Here is a 16,576-nt window from a genome sequence, read left to right as displayed (position 1 = left end):
CACCAGTATATGTATGGGTCGAGCCATCAGCTATCCATCGTTTGTCAGACTGGAAGAACATGTCACCCCCGATGAACACCTTATTCATCACTAGTGATCGCATGAAATTAAAGATTTATTGTGAACTCGAAGTTTCCACATAAGGGGTTGCAGCAATAATTTATCTTCCTTTCCGTCAAAATGCCGACTCGGGGTGTTAAGGATTGTTTAACGGGCACGGACTAGACTCGTCATCAATACAAAGAAAAGCTATGTCGAATCACCTACATTATTCATACAATCCTTAACGACAAGTCTAAAAGATATGTATATTCAAACATGGTGTGAAAGGATATCCTTATCAAATACATGCATGTATTATTCATTGTTTAAAAATGCCATAGTCCTTGAGTCATATCTATCCTGTGTTAATGTTAAAAAGTTTAGAATAGCACTGGCACGATTAAGATGTTCTTCACATGATTTGTTGATTGAAAGAGGCAGATATATGAATGTAAAAAGAGAAAATAGATTATGTACACTTTGTAATTTAAACAAAATAGAAGATATGTATGTCCATTATACATATGTCTTAATATGTCCATTTTTATGACCGGTTGCGAACCAAATATATTAAAAGATATAACTATGTCCATCCAAATGTGATAAAATTCTCCTCACTGGTAAGTAGTAAAAATCAAGTTCTTCTACAAAATATATCAATGTTCATTTACTATGCTATGATTACCCGATCTAAATTCCTCTCAAATGTAACATAACTTTATGTATTATAGGCCTATGGCCTTTTCAGTGCAAATAAAGATTATTATTTATTATACAAGCAAAAGGTTATTTCATCAACGATCATCTTCTTTACTGAATTAAGGTTTTCAAAAATTTAAACTAAAAACACTTATTTGAAAATGACATAGATTTAGTCCGTGATTGCAGCATATAGATGTCTTTCAATCTTTGTGTCAGTGACATGATAAAACTGAATTGTGAGTGAACTTTTTGAATATTCCATACACTACCAAACCGATTTTAGAGAGCAGTTCTCTCACCCTCGTAACCCAGGTTTTTTGAATATTCCAGGTTTGTTTTCCATTCCATGTTTTCGATCATCATATTATAACATATTTTGATATTCTATATGAAGGCATATCTATAAGGTTTAACCAATATTTGACAACATTTATGGAAGAGTAAATATATAGTGGAATTTCGCCAAAAACCATGACACTGGGCGTATTTAATGTTACTCCATGAAATGTCTTGCATGCATATAAGGGTACCATTAAATCATCATATATAATTAATCTATAATACAATATATACAATCAAGTTTTATTGCGTGTTACTATTATTGAGAGAAGCACCTATATACCATGAACAGCACACCCAACACACTCTATCGAGTACAATACCAGAGTGGGCTTTCTCGCAAGATACATTCTAGTTAAGCCACAATATGTATACAAACCTGTAAACCACGTTGTTGTAATAAAGTTACAGAATTGGCATAATCTATGAACAGCTGTATTACAACGAAAATATCAAAGATATACACACAGGTATGACATTTTCAATTACCAAATAGATTTGTCGGTACTTGCAAGAGTAACAGCACAGAGTTAAGGTACAGTAAGTTAAAGTTATATAATAGACTAAGTATTATTGTTAAGATTTAACAAAGTAGAAGACAGTAAAGTTGTTTTTACCTGAGTGATTAAATTAAATCAGTGTATTAACCAGCTACCGAATGATATATGACTGTCTGTCTACTATTCTAGCAACAACACATAATCGCATTTTCTGATAAAATTATACGTTGTTATTGTGAACTTTCGTGGTGCTAGTATGTCTCGAATGAAAACGGCACACGTTATCCGACAAGTGTGGATGAAATCAGCTGTGCGATAAGGCATGGGGAACTTAATTGTTTGCTTTCTACAAATAGTTAAGGCTATGCATTACACGTATTGACCTCGAATTGGTGATATACAACACCACGATTCTTCAACGTTTATGAAATCAACTAATCATTTAGAAGAGCAAATACTGCTGAAGGTCGATTCGATTTGTACAACACTAAAAAGATGTTATTGCTTTGAAGCTGAATAATGACTTTACAAAAAACTTCATATTCAAGTTTCAAAAGAATACCTTTTTTCTAAATCACATTGCATTTTTGTCAAATATATCTATAGTAGAAGTATTTCTGAAGTTAATAAATCGTGGGTTGTTCAATAGCAGAAAACATGAAATGTTCCAATGAAGGTTTACTATGAACACAGACAGTGTTGATTTTTGTTCTTCTCTGATTTATACAAAGCCGGAGGTAATTAGTCTGCTATTGAAGCACTTTCATTTGTTTTTCTCTTTCGAGCAAGGCTGTGCTGGCAATGACTAGAACCCGCGAGCCTAACTGTAGTAAGATAAAAAAATTAAGACAATTTCAGGTATCGGATTTGTCATCCTCAAGTTCAAACGACCTCGTTCATTTTTCCTACATTTATTAATTATTCCAATGAATACATTAGGCTTTGGTTTTGACTAAATTAACAACAACTCGAGGCGTTTCATCTCTCCATTAACACTTGCGAATTCATATGATCTGAGAACTGTGTGTGCTACAGTTCGGCACTTCGTATCAACTGCTGCATTTGCCAAGGCTATACTTCTCAACAGAAAGACTTAAAATCAATGATTATTATACATTCAGACAATACGTTCAATTCTGATTCCTGAAATACAGTAAAACCACTTTCTTTATTCAAGCGGCATAAAAGGGAAGTAAACTTCAGATAACGTCAAGAATATGTTTCACCGCTCTATCTACAGTAGTCCCGTTAATATGAGCATTCCAAGAAATCCTCAATCAGAGCGGATCATTTCAACCGTTGCCCAATTACTATTGTCCATACTTCCGCCAACGAAGGGAATCAAGTACTGTAGAGTGTAGATCCAGTTAGAGGGGTTTAGTGGCACTAGGTGTATACTTTTTACAGACCAAAGCAGGCTTCTTATACCAATTATCACCAACGCAGAACGATGGCTGATACGTTGGTCATTTTTTGACGGTAATTATGTAAAACGCAAGAAAACCACGCCAACACAGACAAGATTCATCAATGTCCAAGATATTTTTATGGATTACACTTCTTTTATATTTCCCTCACGACGTTTCGGGACCATTCCAGGTCCCTTCATCAGGTGAACTGATTTTTAATCAAAGACATCTATGTACAACTTCTAAATGCCACTGAAAGACAAGATTCATAAGCACGTTTGAGTGTGAGTGGAATGAGGCTTAAGAAATCTATATTATTGTGGTCCCACATCCTTTCTCTCCCCCCCCCCTCCCCCCCCTCCCCCCCATTCTAATCGACCCTCTCTGCCCGGTTTCTGTGAAGAACCTGCTTATATATTCTCATCAGGAACGAAAGCCTTTCTTATTTGGATAGATTCTTTCGTGCATGACATCGCATCTAAATTAGACAGACAGATGCTCATGATGTTAATCACTCGTTTGTGCGGTTCAGACTTGATTCTGTAGAGGCCAGCATCGTATAACAGTGTTAGTGCTGAGAATGAAGTTAAACAACAAAAGCACATATAAACAAGAGCATGGTCATATCTGCAGTATATCCATTCTGAATTATTAAAAGTACCCAACGTTTCGATGTCAAAACAAGATGGCATAGGCTAGTTACACATTACATGATTTGAACATGTAGCATGAGTACGTATAGTTTATGGCGAGGATTACCGAATTTCAGCCGCACATTGCGGAAATGACGCACCTTTTTCGAAACCTTTTTCGAAACTTCAGCCAAACGGTGAAATTCTGTATAGCAGGAGTGAATTTAAATTGATCACATAAAACAGTGTATGCTTTACATATGCTTTAATGCAATACTAGCTGTTGAATCTTACTCGGTACTTACAAACTTGCCACTTATCCTACTGTTATAAATGATTAAAATATCTAACTCATATTAAACAAACAGATATACACAGGTTGCGCACGGGTATATATATTGTCAATAATGCGGCCTGCTTGACGTAGTGTGTATGTTTGTCAGAACGTTTCACCCATTCCGTTTGTTGAGCGTCGAGGCAATCAATATACATGTGTAACGAGCAGAATAAACAAAAGAAAACAATAGTTTTTGCTCCATAAACTCTCGAGATGAAACAGCCTGTTGTTCTCTCGGTTGGACAAGCCATGATTTACTGGTGATTATAGGCAGTGCATAAATACTATACCAAGCGCTGCAGCAGTTGTCGGGCCACTTTCTGGAGTATGCCATGGTAATGAAGCTGTCACTGACTCATTTATCATACGTGCCTTTGTGGAGAGCGTTATAGGCTCAAACATCAAACAACTATTCGATATTCTAATGAAAAGCTTTCGTCCATGGGAGAGGAATTAGCTTACTGGAATTGTAGTGATTCTGGTTGCGCGACGACTAAATACATTGCGGTTTTACTGGACCGCGAATGACGAATGCGATCTTGTTAGGATCACGAATTATCGTATGGTATTGAAAGATTTCTCAAAGGAATGGGCTATGTCTTTGATGACAAAGACGTCTCCGTCAGATGCATGTTTCTTTACGAGCTAACATATCGTGTCATGGAGTGCACATGCCTGCATGTAGACGTTGTGTATATTCTTCTTGGTTTGATGGTTATTATTAATAGGCTGTTGTTGTAGATGTTGATGGTCTTGGTTTTGTGTGTTGTTACTGATTGTTTCGGTACATAATGCATTTGTCTTTCACTCTTTGCGTTTATTGTATTTGTTTGGGTGTTTTCGTTCTAAACACGACTGTTTGAAAGTGAAAGGGTTTGTCTTCAAGTAAACTGTTTTAAATAGTCACCTTCCTCATATGTCGAGCATTATTCAAGCGGCTCCAGGCTTTCGTGTTTCCATTTCAGTTTCTCACTCTGCATGCATCTCAAAAAGTGCCTCTTCCTCAGAAGATGTTTGACAAGTTTACAACATTCAAGGCCTCGGTAAATTCATTACGCTAGTCATCATTGACAACATTCATGTCAAATGTCAAGTGTCCCTTTGTTGTACATAATGTTGCTTTTTATTATCGTTTTGTTGATAATTGTAATGTTGTTTACAATGTTGTTTACGACTTGATGTAGGTGATGTTTGTGTTTATATTTAAGTTTTTACATTTATATTTCGTTGTATCTAGTAGTCAATTCTAGATTTTCTACCGTAATTGGTGTGTATCCTCATGTAACGTTTGTGTTATTTATTGTTGGTGGTGATATCGATTTGTATTTGGCCTTTCACGTTGTGGTGTTTGCATGGATGACTGTATATTTTTTATATCTCTTCTGATGGTATTGATGATTTCATATTGTTGTGACATTGTCCAGTAAGGGTTTGCATTATGGGATTCAGCGACTGGGCTGATTCCATGTCGCCCTGCTTTGGTGTTTTCTGGTGTAAGTGGTATTCCGTTGATGCGTCAATGCACTTTTAGTGATCTTATGTCATATTTTTAATAATGATCATGCTTCTATAATTGGTCTTATCGTCGATTAAAGGGTAATTCCGTCTTAATTGATAGCACAAATTTAAGACATGTCCCACTGGAATCGATCAGGATTGCTGCCATGAAATGTTTTCAAAGACGCAAATGAAAAGCAATATAGCGCCCCCTACCTCCTCATGTAGTACAGCTGCCATATCTGGCAAGGTCAAGACCAATATTCAGCAGTAATATGTATCACCTTGACAGGAGGTCGCGTTAATATGTATGAACCTCACGTTCCGATATTTGCAAGCAACGATATTGTCCAGTTATCGATCACGCCTAGGCTGACCAGAAGTCTGGTTAAGCGGAATTAATTAAGCTATATAAACACAACACTCGCACATCGATTGCCAAGACAGAACAATTTGATGACTAAACAGAAACCTTGGGCATGTTTATATTTTCTTATTGTGTGCGTGCAGTCAACATAATCCAATTTAGGATACAGCTACGTGATTCTGCACGTGTAATCATGCCGACAATATCTATGTACCTCCTGCTGAATAGGATTTTTGTCTCCTTACATTCACGCTTGTCATATCCGCGAATCAAAGACATAAAAGACAGATATAGAATGTACGGGTTTCTGGTCAACTGCCCATTGGTCTGCTCAGTCTCAGTCGACAAGCTTCTTTGGCCCCGCGGAATATCTGACACAGCGTCTCAACATATCCATTTGTTCGTGAATAAGACATGCATTAAAGCTTCCTTAAACAAATAAGCTTAAACCACTCCAGAGCGTATCCTGTTTAATTTCCGTGATATCAAAACAACACTATCGGAAATATACCCTGATGTGTAACAATCTTTTAACTGATGTTTGTGTAAGTACATATCACCTTTCGTAATATCCCACAGTGATTCCTGTTAATCTAATATCTAAATGTGCCTCTGCATTGTGTACGAAGATGAAATGCAGAGATGAGCTGGTGATAAATGATTGTGATAATTAGTCCTTGGAGTGATGATTCAGATGTATGGAATTATCATATCCGTAGAGTAGACACATACAGCTGACTTACTCACAGCCAGCTCCCACCAGTGTATAGTTTGTGCAGAGGGGTGGTAGTTTATGAATTAAAGTTTGGCTATAGCATCTGTAGAGGACTGTTTTTGTCTGACGAATAGATTGGCTATTGGTGATGAAGTGAGTCGGATGTTTGTGATGAATAGATTGGATATATGTGAGGAAGTGAACAAACGATTGGCTATTCGTTGTGTAGGTACCTGAACGTATGGATTGGTTATATTAGACACAGATAGCGTTAACTAATAGTAGATAATGCACAGTTAGTGTTAATGTAGAGTTCATGTTTGGTTATGCATAGATTCGGTTGTGTGTTCCTGAAAGCTCGACTTTTCATTGACGAAGAGCACATACCTACTCCAATCGCCTTGTGAATCCTCACTTGGGACTAATGCAGTGCCAAAGGTTTCGTTTTAAAGACCTGGCGTTATAACTCAGTGTTCTACCACGTGGAAAGCAGACCGGAAACCATCATCGTTAGCACAATAAGAAGTCCTTGCATGAGCTTACTGCACTTTCGTCCATACCCGTATTTAAACGTTGACCAGTGGGCTGACTATTGTGTATAACAACATGTACCCACGCCACTGATTGGATTATAGAACTATTTTAAGGAAGTAAAGGAAAAGAGCACTTCGTACTGTTTACTTCGATTGATTTTTGATATTAATGTCTGAAGTAGAAGCAGAAAAATTGCATGTAAGAGACACTATATCAGATTGAATTACATATATATCAGATTGTAATTATCATTGTTGCAAGGACTTTGAAAGAACCAGTTGTGTTCACAGTGGAATTCCCACAAGGTTCAGTCCTGGTCCCTATCTTGTTTATCCTAAATGCTAATATCATTGCTGATTTTTAAAATTTAGTTTTAGTACAACTTTTGTTGGAATTGTAGGAACAACGCACACAATGTTGGTTTTATTAAATCGGTTATGTGAATGGAAGGGATGCATTTTTTTCCGTATGACAAAAAATTAAGACACTCTTGTCATTCCAATTTCCATCTGAGTCTGTCATTCCGAATGATGAAGGTCCGAAGTGATGAAGGTCTCAGACGTTACCCACCACAACAAACAAATATTGATTAATTCAATTTGTTTCAGTACATTGTAGGTTGTATGTCTCTTCCAACTCCACCGAAATATTCTACAGGTTTAGATCGTACACCATAAAACATGCAAAACCCTTCGTAACAATATTGCTGGAAATGTCTTTCATGCCGGTTCTCGTAACAGTTACCTTTTTTGGTTTCACGAAGTGAACACAGATTTAAGACCCATTTCCACAAAAAAGTACATCGAAGTTCAACTAAGAATTACAATATCCATGTATAAAGAAACCCTCTTTACAAACGTACAGGTGTGAAATTCGCATATACACAGCTCCCATTAGTAGAGATAATGTCCGTCCCCAGCGGGCACTTCAACGTTGTTTCAACGTTGAGAATAGGTTGGTCCTCAACGTCGAAATTAGGTTGAAAATAGGTTGTATATGAAAGTTTTTAGACGTAGATATCCGACGTGGAATCAACGTTGAAGTTTGACCTATTATCAACGTCGAAAAAAGGCTGTATATGAATTTTTTTAGGCGTAGATATCCGACGTGGAATCAACGTTGAAGTTTGACCTATTATCAACGTTGAAAAAAGGCTGTATATGAATTTTTTTAGGCGTAGATATCCGACGTGGAATCAACGTTGAAGTTTGACATATTATTAACGTTGAAAATGGGTTGTTCCGTAGTTTGTGTATGGGAGTTTTTCTTATATAGAAATCTAACGTAAACACGTGAAAATTCAACCCAGGTTACACTATGTGTATTCCGTATTGATGTAAATAACCATGCATTTCAACTTTAAATTACACTAAGGTAGCACTTAACTTCTGCATCTAATTAAGTACCCCAAAAAGCTACCTGCAATAAACAATGAAACAGAAAATTACAGTAAAAATATTTACCTAATAAAATACGTGGTCAAAATTTTACATTCAATATAGCGTTCATTTAAGTTTTATGTCAGTTGGATATAATTCCAGTAAGAAGGAAAGAGTATTCCAAATTAAGAAAACTTATTTACTGTTGTATTGTTATCTTGAAAAGGTGGAAATTGCCCCGAGAAGACATTTTTGATGAATTTCAGCTATTAGATAGATCCCCGAATAAACACAATTCAATTACTTTCACCATTAAAGGAATCTAAGATGACCATGAACTATACCTAAAGACAGAACATAAAACAAGTCACTTTTCATGAAATCTTCATACATGACATTCTGTAGGTGATCTCTGTTGGTGATAATAACACAATATCATCTGCATTTATCATTAAACTGACATTCAAGCCACCAATTTCAATGTCACAGTTCAGATCTTTAAACACAATTATAACTCCAAAACACACAACTATTAGCTCCTCTGTTTCTGGCACTCCCACCCTGAGGGTCAGGTGCATACTTCAGAAAGGTTCCTAACTCTTTCTTGAAAATTGCTTCGGTTGCATTCCCATCCTGAGATAGGACACATTCTGAAATATTTATATATAAATACATATAAATTTTATATGGAAGATATGTTGTCTTAAATGATTCAAGTATTTGTTAAATCAATCACAAGAAAGGTTCACTTCACTGCTGTAACTCGGTATGTGAACATATAGCATCCATACAATATATGAGGAAAAGTACTTTTATAATGTAAACAATATATATTTTCAATTAAATGAATGGACGTCTTCTTAAACATTTTCAAAGAAAATCCTCAATTGCAAACTGATTATTCAATTAGACTATGAATTAGAATGAATTAGACAATGTTTTACTGTCATTAATTATTTGCTATGGTCATGATGGAAGAGCATTTGGTAGTTAACTTACCAGAGATGATTGAATACAACCTTGTATTTTTAATAGAAAACTTGCCGTTTCGCCCATCAACATTCATTTTTGACATCAAATTGTTTGACGTTGTCCTGCAAAACAATGGAAGTTTGTTGTTATTCTGTCAGATTTAGTTTTCTTTAGAGATTCCGTATTTAAAATTAGATAGGAGTTGTACTGATGTAGCAATTTTTGCTAACAGGAGTTATAAATTGTAACAAAAGCCATTTATTACATTAAAGGATGAGAAAACAAAGTGCGTGGTAATAAAAGTACATTATCATCTTCTCTTAATCTTTGTGTTGGAGATACTGGTAAACAAGTGACATGTTAAAATTTTTTTACCTTAGCATTACTCTTTTCATGTGATCCACAAAATTGATGCCACCCAATCTTCGAAGATGAGATTTCTGCAAATTCAATTAAAGATAAATCTTATGTTTCATGATTAAATGTTCCTTTATAAATTACTTCTTTTATATGTAACATTTTAACCGTTAAGGATGTAAATCATCACATCCCTTCCAAATCAGTTTAAGAATTAAGTCTATGGGTGCAGTTTTGTTAACTGTCCCATCAAAGAATCATTAGTGAAGTTACATCTTTTGTAAATAAATAAAAGTTTTAAAAAATTATGTACAATTTCACCCTTCACAAAGACATGCACAAGACATTTTCTTGTGAATTTTTGTTGCATGATCTGAGAAAGATTTCCTTTCGCCATTCTCCATCCCCATCCCCATCCCCACCCCACGCACGCCTAGTCAAAACATTGATTGCACAACAGTGTAGTTTCCTGCTGACTGGGTTCCGTCCTATTGCGCAACTTCGTACAATAACCAGTCCAGAATGTTTAGATCAATTCATTCAACTGGATGCATAAATATTAATCAGTATTATTTGATACGTCTAAGCACTTGCATATTGCAATACTACGCTCTTTCTAATCCTTGCAAACACGTTGTGCAGCGTGCTCTGTCGTACAGCGTGCTCTGACAAACGGAAATCTGGAAATCGTGGAAATCTCAAAACGAGGCTCTGCCGCTAGAAAAGTTTGGCGGTCTGGTACGGACTTGATATTATATCAATCACGCTGTGCGTTACAAAACTACACTGAATAAGCGCAAAGAACACATAAAGGTGTAACCAGTGAGCCAGATGAATTATGAATCATTTTACGACCTCATCAAACAGGGGCAGTCTGTGACGTCTTTGTTAGCGACATGCTGCCTACACCTCGCCATAACATATAGAAATACGATGTTATTTAAGTTTAAAATTAAAATTAACTTGTAAATACCATTTTCTTATGAAACAAAGAATTGGAATTCAGTGTGACCATAGTTGTTTGTGGTGTCTCTTTTCACTTTCACACGAGAAAATTCGGATCGGCTGAAAAGTAGGTCATTGTCTGAATAGGCTAATGAGATTCATGTTTCGGTTTGCAAACCCAAAATTAATATACATACGCTGACAGAGTTCAGAGCGTGCACTGCTCAATGCACAATTTACTGCTAGATCTATTCAAACCTACAGATTTTCATAATAATGTGATTTTAATATAAAATATTAATAGATTCTATTTGATTTCGTATAGTCTTATATAATAAAATGCCAAATATATGCATGCAAATATTTTGAAATATAACAAAACAAGTTCATGGAAAACATGGGCTTCCACGAAATTGAGAAACACCTACATGACATACCAGTAATCTTGTGAGATAAACATAAGCCCTAATTCGAATTTCCTGCTACATTAACATGCTAGATTTAAACAACATTCTTATGTGTTCATTATACATGAATGAAATACTAACCAAATAAACACCAGCATGCCGAGAAGCTATTGAAAATAAAACGATGTTGCGGTGAACTTCGCCAAAGTGAAACGACGAACTGACAACGATCTACTGCCTTTGCGCGCGCGATAAATGTGCGCATGTCCGGATATGATCAAACGAGGCGATCGACAGGTCAACATCTGGTATGTGTTTGACAGCAAATTGTCGGGAATTATAAGATTTTGACAATTTTGTGGGAAAATATGATATTTAATGCAATTCGGATAACTGATGACTTTATACTAAAATCATTGAATTTTTCATTTTCAATTACGACAAACGTAACATTTCCGTCCGTTGATCGATGCACAATCATACAATATATTAGATTATATCTGGGCCTAGGTCGATCTGGATCATTTATCAAATTAATGTTCAGAAATGATAGTTGCTAAGTTGGATACCTATTACCAATACATGTATATGTAACAAATGTACCCAGGATACAATTAGTCGACATTTCGTTGGTTCCTTACGTTGAAACAACGTTGACAACTAAACGAATCTCGACTAATTTTCTTTGGTCGCATGATAAACGTTGAATCAACGTTTATGAAAGGTTGATCAACCAAACAACCAAAAGTCAACGTTGATTAAACGTTGACTCAACGTTGTGTACCAGCTGGGTCATGACCTTATCCCGATGTCATTCAGTGCATCAGCTTTGCCGCAATGATGGTGGGAGTAAGTCTACTTGACTGATATGACGTTGGCTTCAGTCAATCACACATTGTGGCTGATTCTGGCGTGAGACTCCGCACCAATTGATTTGTTTTCTTCCTGTATACGCAATTTAAGACCTATTTCTACACATCATCACGTGAAAAAGTACATGGACGTTCCCTATAAAGAACACACGTATTGATGAATAAAGAAACCCTCTTTACAAACGTAGAAGCGTGAAATTCGCAAATACACAACGCCCATTACCAGAGATGAAATACCGCCGTGGTCTCCGATATCACGTTCCCCCGATGTCACTCAGTGCATCAGCTTTGCAGCAATGGTGGGAATAAGTCTACTTGTCTGATGTGGCGTTGGTTTCAGTCAATCACACATTATGGCTGATTCTCGCTTGAGACTCCGCACCAATTGATTTGTTTTCTTCCGGTATACGCAATACATTTCGCCGACCAGTGACGGAGAATCGGAATGGAACGAGTCCCTTGGGGTCATATTCACAGACTGGTCTCTTGACGGGATTTACACTCGGTATCATGTAAGTCAGTCTGGTGACTGTTACCCCGGTACATATGCTCACGAGCATGGATATGGTGTTGTCTAAACAAGAATCGTTATCTGGGCGAATCTGCAACGATCGTAGGCCACAGGCATGCCAAAGGAATTTCGGGGCCATAGACAAGTGGGGCCTGGTTATTATGCTGTGCTCCAGTGAATTTACCCGTGAATTTACCACACCATGGGTATGGTGCTGTCTGAACAAGAATCATTATCTTGGCGAATCTGGGCATGCCAAAGGAACTCCACGATTGACATCGAATATTTGCGCCATAGACAAGTGGGTCACCTGTGAACCAGGGCCTAGATTTTCGAAACTCTCTTAGCGCTAAGATAGTCGTAAGTGCCATACATTAACATTAACTTACGACTATCTTAGTGCTAAGAGAGCTTCGAAAATCTAGACCCTGGCTATTATGCTGTGTTACAGTGAATTTAGGCGTCGTTTGATAATATTCCAATGTCATGGTTTCGTTTACTGTACTATCTAATGATTATGTCGTCATTATGACCCTCTCCTGTTTTCTTTGTGCAGGCTGTATTTTAAAAAGAAAGAGAGGATTATATTCCTTCTTTGGGACAACGCCCCCTTATTCTCCTAATTCACAATAATCGCAAGGTTTTTAACACAGCGATACTTGAGAAATGGTGTGAGGAGTGTGATGGGTGGATAGGTGCAATGGTTTGAAGGTGTGCAAGTGTAATGGGTGTGATCTGCAATGGAATGGTTGTGTAATGGGTAATTGTATAGTAGGGGGATGACGTGATGTTGTGCAGGTATTATCGTGTTACGGTATTACATGACTGGTGTGATGGCATGATAGTGTGATAACGGGATGGGTATGACTGTTATAGTTTGTGCCATGGTCTGATGGACCCGTAAATGTGATTGTATGATGGCCGCTGCCGTTTAATGATGAGAGAAGGGAATTATTAATCATATGCGGGGTATGACGGTGATGGTATGACGTTTATGGGTGGTCGTCAACCTATGCTATTGTAGGTTAGATGCTTCCCTTGTGAAGTACGTACACGGTGTTAAGGCCGTCAAAGTCATATATTTATTGGAATAATGTTATTGCGGTTTGAAACCCCTAATTGTCCGATCAAAATCAAGGCACGGTAGAATATGTACACACAAAAAATAGCGGAGCCAAACAAGCATGCATGCATGCACGTTATAGCCAAGATTGCAACATCTCACTCTAAAGAGGCAAACGAGATACTGTAACTAGCTGTTATAACTTACATCAACCACTTAACATATTTACCCCCGAACTGACAGTAATGCGGTGCAATTATCATGTAATGGTGAGCAAAAAGATATCATTGAACTAAATTTGTTCCAATCTTGAATTAAAAGCCTCTTAACAATTAAACAAAACAACATTACTACTGTATGCTATAGTTCAACCTGTTATACACCAGCAGTCTTGGGGACCTTATTACTCGGCATAACATCTTACATCATTGTTATGCTGATGATACTCAACTTTTAAGAAAACTCAATGTTAATGATGCAAAATCACAAGTTGCAGAAGTTGAAGTGTGTGTAGGCAATGTGAAGACATGGATGACAGCAAGTAAACTCAAACTAAACGATAACAAAACAGACATTCTCATAGCTTGTTCACCAGCCAACAGAGCTAAACTGAGTGTGAATTCACTTAAGATAGGTGAATCTCAGATCTCCGTGAGCCCTACAGTAAAAAACCTGGGTGTCATGATAGATTCTACACTTTCTATGGAGCAACACGTCAGCAACTTATGTAAAATCTGTTATCATCACATAAGGAATATCTCCAGCATACGCCACCTATTAACAACTGACGCAACACACCATCTTGTAAGATCTTTGGTGTTGTCCCGCTTGGACTACTGTAATAGTCTGCTTGGGAACATGAACAAAGACCTGCTTTCCAGGCTGCAAAAAGTCCAAAATGCAGCTGCCAGATTGATCTGTAGAACCACCAAGCACAGTCACATCTCCCCAATCCTCATGCGCCTGCACTGGTTACCACTCCCAGCTAGGATAGAATACAAAATACTTAGCATGACTTACAGATGTCTTAACAACGCAGCTCCATCCATCTCTCTAGTCTTGTAAGGGAGTATGTTCCAACCAGGACTCTGAGATCAGCCAATCAGTCGCTGCTCATCATCCCAAATGCACGTCTGAAGACATATGGACACCGACGTTTTTCCTACTTGTCAGCTATCCTCTGGAACAATCTGCACGTGTCTCTCAAAGAATCCCCCTCAATAGCCAGCTTCCAGTCTAACCTAAAAACTTTCCTGTTCAAGAAGCACTATGACTTCTAAATGAACTCCTATTGTAAATATGTATATAGTTAGCGCCATGAGCAACCACTTGGTGATCGGATATAGGGCGCTATACAAATGGACTTATTATTATTATTAATATTATAAACACCAATAACCTACAGACACCAACACTTGCATTATTCCTAATGGTAATACGCGCAGATTATAAATGAGCGCTGACCTCCAAATCAGAAATTGAACTGTTTACTCAAGGTAGATCGATCGAAGTTACATAAAGTAGCTTTGTCAGGAATGTTTGAGCTCCGGATTGTGCGGGAGATTTACGTTATTAAAACATGAGAGAGATTTAATTGACACTGGGTGATACAACAAACAGTTTGTGTAATAAGAACAAATGATAAATATAATCTGCATTCTGTTTTCATTATGTTTCTGACAGCTGGTATTAGGCTTCATAGAAGCTATTCGAGTACGCTCGGTACGAGTCATTTGGTTTAATGTTCAAACAATTGCAAACGTGTAACCCAAGTTTCCCTTTCATATTGTTTTTGCTTCTCGTTTATAACACGTAACTAGTGCTATTAAAACTATAAGTTCAGTCGTGTTTCAATTCACATCAAAGACTTGCAGTACTGCCTCCTGATCACCTGATGATTTGATTTAATGAATATTATTTGTTCATTAGAGTGGAAGTGGAACTATGATTGATTCTACGCACACAACTTAGACGAAAACGACGGTAGACGTATATATAAAACATATGTAGAGGTTGTTGACACAGCAAAGAAAGCTAACAAAATGAATGGTGACGTAACAGCGTTTGGGCTTTTCATGTAAAAAGCAAAGCGTCATGAACAAACCAGCCTTATGGATTGTTGACATGAATAACAAAGGAGAGTAGACGACAGATGACGTAACAAAGAAATCATCCTTACAAGGCTGACATACAACACAGACATGCACGGGGTAAGATGTATTCGCAAAACAGAGCGACAGCTATTCTAGCAAAACATGGATTACACGTTGAATGTTACGAATAACTATATGCTAGGAGACAGTTGACAGTTGACGTGACATCGACATCGACATCAGATCATGAAGTAGTTAAAGTAACAAACTAGAGCAGATATTATCATGGTGATTACAGATGCATTGGTTGGGTCAAGTGTTACAGCTTCATGATGAAATATTTTCTTTATTGCCATTTAATATGCGTATCTGTGATGCCTTCTTTGTGTCATTACGCTCAATCACTGGCGCACTGGAACACTAAAATCGTGTTACTCTGCGAACGATTTCAGCCGAAGGAAGTAAAAGTTCATATTTATCGTCCGCTTCGTCTGCCATTTCCTCAACAGCGTCCGCAGACTATCTTCCTGACAAAATGACGTATGTATCTGCTGGTTTCCAATTACAAGCCGAACTAATTCGGAAATAACCAAAGCGCATAACTTATCCAATGTGTCAAATTGGGTGAAGTGGTTCGAAGCCAGACACGTCCCATATCACATGCAGGCGTCTGTCGAATCTGTTTCTACAGACAAATGTCATTAATATAATCGCAGACAGTTCGACGGTGTTAGTGATTTATTATCAGGCAGAACTACAATGACATGATAACCTTGGGTTAATAATGCATAATTATTCTAACCAGTCTACTTTGTCACTCAGGGGATCTTTAAAGATCCAAATATGGGAGATACACCTTATACTGGTGAAGTGAAGTGTAGAATTTAAAATGTTGTTTAACTC

General features: G+C 37.2%; 1 long non-coding RNA gene across 1 annotated transcript; it reads left to right on the top strand.

Moving 5' to 3' along the window:
* Positions 1-407: 407 nt before the first annotated feature.
* Positions 408-10,471, top strand: LOC124266168. Its single transcript, XR_006895655.1, has 3 exons — positions 408-420; positions 5,842-5,845; positions 10,350-10,471. It is a non-coding gene; the product is annotated as an uncharacterized LOC124266168 (long non-coding RNA).
* The last annotated feature ends 6,105 nt before the right edge of the window (positions 10,472-16,576 follow it).

Source organism: Haliotis rubra, unplaced genomic scaffold (assembly GCF_003918875.1).
Source record: "Haliotis rubra isolate DU_JTF1 unplaced genomic scaffold, ASM391887v1 Scf10, whole genome shotgun sequence".
In the NCBI taxonomy this organism is placed as follows: Eukaryota; Metazoa; Mollusca; class Gastropoda; order Lepetellida; family Haliotidae; genus Haliotis; species Haliotis rubra.
This window is presented reverse-complemented; position numbering and strand designations above follow the sequence as displayed.